The sequence below is a fragment of the Carlito syrichta genome, unplaced genomic scaffold (assembly GCF_000164805.1).
Source record: "Carlito syrichta isolate Samal-C Ts95f unplaced genomic scaffold, Tarsius_syrichta-2.0.1 Scaffold41702, whole genome shotgun sequence".
NCBI lineage: Eukaryota > Metazoa > Chordata > Mammalia > Primates > Tarsiidae > Carlito > Carlito syrichta.
Genome location: NW_006985798.1, coordinates 7,644 through 11,775, shown reverse-complemented (window position 1 = coordinate 11,775; position 4,132 = coordinate 7,644). Strand labels below are relative to the sequence as shown.

The following is a 4,132-nucleotide window of genomic DNA, read 5'->3' as shown; positions in this document are numbered from 1 at the left end:
CATTCTCCCTCACGATGAAGCTTAGCTTGGCCAGGTAGGTTATTCTTGGTTGAAATTGTTTATCTTTTAGGACTTTGAAAATAGGGCTCCAAGCTCTCCTAGCCTGCAGGGTGTCTGCGGATAAATCTCCTACTATTCTGATTGGTCTTCCATGGTGGGTGATCTGGCCTTTTTCTCTTGCTGCCTTTAGGATTTTTTCTTTTGTGCCTACTTTATTTAGGCAAATTATTATGTTTCTAGGAGTTGGTCTTCTCATTTGTTTTCTTGCAGGGGTTCTCTGAATCTCTTGTATTTGAATTTTTGCATCACTGATTAGATAAGGGAAGTTTTCTTGAATGATCTCATGGCAAGTTTGTTCCAATGTGGTCTCTGTTTCTCTTTCTGCCTCAGGGAGTCCGATTACTCTTAGGTTAGGCCTCTTGAGGTAGTCACTCATCTCTTGAAGGTTTTATTCTGTCTTTTTGAGCTTATTTTCTGTTTAAGAGTTTGGATTATTTCTATATTTTGGTCCTCAAGATCTGAGATTCTTTCTTCTGCTTGGGTAATTCTGCTTTCCATGCTTATCAGTTTGTTATTTATTTCATTCACAGTATTCTTTATTACTGTTATCTCAGATATCAGCTCCTTCCTATTTTCTTCTTGTGTCTCCTCAATTCTTTTTAATCTCTCCATTACTGTTTTGATATCTACATTTGCAGTTTGAGACCCTTCATTCTGGGGGCTTTTCATTGTTTGCATTCCAAAGTCAGTTTTCTAAGTGTCTGCTCTCCCAGGCGTCTGGGAGAGACCCATACTCTTCTTTTGTTTTTTCTTCATTTCTGTAGATTTTTCTCCCTCTCCCCCCTTCCCTCCCCTTCTTCAATTCTGTTTTTGAGGGAAGGTCGGGTTGCTTTTATTTCTCTTCTGCAATTACCTGTTCTTCCTTATGAGGGTCTTCTGTCTTTGTTCACTTTTCTCTCTGCTTTATAGTCTGTCTATTCAGCAGTATGTAGTCTTGGTCCATTCAGAGAATCTCACCAGTTCACCTATGCCGTCGCCATCTTGCTTTCAAGGTCTCTGAATAATTCTTAAAGAACTGGCCACAGAATTATTTATTTTCAAGAATTTACTTTAAGCATTTCTAGATATTTTAGGAAAAATAATGATTAATATGAATTTCCATTGTGAAGTAGTGTAAGAGGAATGTAGTTGACAAAATTTATATATCACTTAAGAAATAAATTTGATTTTGGTGCTATTTTTCTATATTCAGTTTACATACCTCATTGCTTCATATTGTTTTCTTCTCATGGTTTTATGTATATGACTAAAACTATTATCTCAAGTTGTCTAAAGATAATTCTAAAAGTATCAAAACAGGTTTTGTTCTTGAACAACCATTTTCCTCTTTTGTGAGTATATGCCCAGCTTAGCCAATGAATAGTCTCTGTTAATGGTGTTGCATAGCAAATATCCATTATCTCAAGGGGGAAAACACTTTCTAGGCAATCATCAGTTCTCCTGAAGCCATGAATAGGTGTATTCCTAAACCAGCAGCATGACTGCACCACCTAGAAAAGAATAGAGTGTTTTTTATTGCAAATCCTGTGGAATAGCATTGACTTTCCCACTGGGTTTCTGAAACCACCATGTCTCACGCAGCCTTTTGGGCATGGGCTGCTTGGATATGTCAGTTCTCAAACTCTAGTACAAAGATGTAAATCAATTGTGGAAACATTTCAGGGTAAATTTAAAACCATCTTGAGTCTCCAAATGTACTTTTTCTCTATGAGTTTCTGCAACTTTCGTCATTTCTCATTAGATTCTTTTTCAGGACTTTAAAAATTTTAATAAATAAATATAGGCATATTTTGTCATGTAAGGGCATGCAGGTTTGCAGTGAATGGAAGCCTTCAGATTATAAGCAACCTTGTGAATAAGTACCAAAAGTATGCTCTAGATGACACTTTTTTTATCTTTTAGTTTTAAGTAAACATTTAAAATATATTTCTAAACAGAATGGGCCAGCTCAGTCACAGTAACTGCTGATCTCCATAGCAGAGCAACCCACAAAGACACAGCACTAATTTGTTTTTCATAATCAGGGGTGTAAAATATACAACTTGTTTCTGAGCCAAAACCACAATTCCTGCAGTCTAAAATATTTCACTGCTAATATGGTCCCAGTAGAAATTATGTACTTTTTTTCTCCTTTAAAAAAATTTTTAAAAATTTTCTAAGACACTAAATGATCTGGAATGTAGATTCTGAACATAAAGCAGCTCAGTTCACCTAAAAAATAAAGAAAAAATTCCCATTACCTGTTTAAGTAGAGCCTGAAAGTTGAGAAGTAGTATGGGGAACCCCTGCCTTGATATGGAGAATCACGGCCCCTTGACCCAGACCGGAACCGTGAGTAGCCATAGCTGGTGCTTTTCTCAGGATAAACTCAGATGTAGGAAATGTCACCCTCATAAGAGCAGAATTTGTTGTCATCCAGTTTATGCAGGGCATATTCCATGTCTTCTTTTCTAGGATACGCAACCATCCCCATTCCATCCTTATGCACATCTGCATAACAGACATCCCCAGCTTCTTGCATGTGATCCTTCAGGTCCTGCCAGCTGCCTGATGGAGGAAGTCCTGAAACAAGAACTCGGAAATCAGATCTTGAAGGAGGCCCATTCCTCCCACCTCGGGGGCCACCCACCCCGACTTCCACAAGTCCTGGGGAACTCCACATGAAGCCGACACTGGCCATAATCATAACCATTCCTTCCATAAATTGCATCCTCAGCATCTCGGGGGTCCTCGAAGTGCACGAAGGTGAAGGGCATGAGACTGTGCCTGTTCTTGAGCTCGATCTCGCGGGTGTGGCCGTATTTGTAGAACAGATCCTCCAGGTCCTTCTCGCACACGTCGGTCGGATGGTTCCCCACGTAGATGTGCCCGTCGCCCTCTCGCCGCGCTCGTCCTCCCAGCCCGACATCCACACCGCCCTAGCCACAGCCCGCCACAGCCCACATCGCCGCCACTGCCACCTCAGCACGGGTCCCCCCGCAGCATCCCCGTGGGCTCTGAGGCACTCAGCCGCAATGCAGTGACACTTTTTTTAAAACCAGGCCACACTCACCTACTTAGACATCCTGATAATCTTTTCTAGGACTTTCTCCTACTCCTCTCCTCTCTCCCTTAGTGGTTCCTCCCTTTTAACACCACTGTCTTCCTACCCTACAGCACACTCATGTACATTTTTACCTTTAGATCTCAGCCCAATGAACCAGCATGTCTCCTAACCTAGGACAGTGAACAACAGTCTGTAGGTTGAAGCCGGTAACAGTTCACACTTTCATACATTTAGAAAACACTTCCACAATTCCCAATCCACCCATCTCAAACTTTTGAGGGCTTTAAGCATAGGTTTTGCTTCATATTTGAGATTTAGACCTACCTTCTGTTAGTCACTGGCCTATGTGCAAAAACTAAGCCAGTAATAAAGAACATGGTACATCTCTGCCAGCATGTGGTGTTTTTTTCCTTCACCACATAGTAAACACCTGATAGTAGACCTAGTATTAGAGAAAATCACAGCAATGGCCCTAAACCAGTTTTCTCAAGGAGATGGGGCTAAAAGGGGTGGTGACAAGGGAGACTTTAGCTAAAAAGGTAATTGATAAACCTTAATCAAAAACTCTTAAATAATCTGCCCCCAAGTTTTGTTAGAGACTTGCAAATGTGTGGTTGGCTTTTCAAATGTTTTGCATGAGGGATCCTGAGTTGCTGGGTGTTATATCTAATGAAAGGGATTCTTATGAACTTACTGTCCAGGCTAATCCAAACTGTGAACAACTAGAAACCTCATTCAAGAACCTGGCCTTCACTTCCAGCAACTTCAAAGGAAAGAAAGGTAGAGGGTAGAGAGACAGGTACTTTTTGAGTTAAAAGTTAAGACTCTTGAGTTAAGGGTAAGATTTAAAGAGAGAGAGAGGAGAGAGAGAGACCAAAAAAGGAACGATCAGCTTGGAATTTTTATTTTTATTTCTGGATAAGCATCTTGTCTTACTTGTAGAACAACTTTAACAGCTAATTGGAAAGTAGTCAAGTACTACTGCCACCTGCCCCCAAAAGAATCTTGAAGTCTGTAGTTTAAACT

The 4,132-nt window shown here is 40.5% G+C and overlaps 1 pseudogene; it reads right to left on the bottom strand.

The window, feature by feature from the left end:
* Positions 1–2,296: 2,296 nt before the first annotated feature.
* LOC103249361 lies at positions 2,297–2,968 on the bottom strand (annotated as a pseudogene).
* Between the last annotated feature and the right edge of the window lie 1,164 nt (positions 2,969–4,132).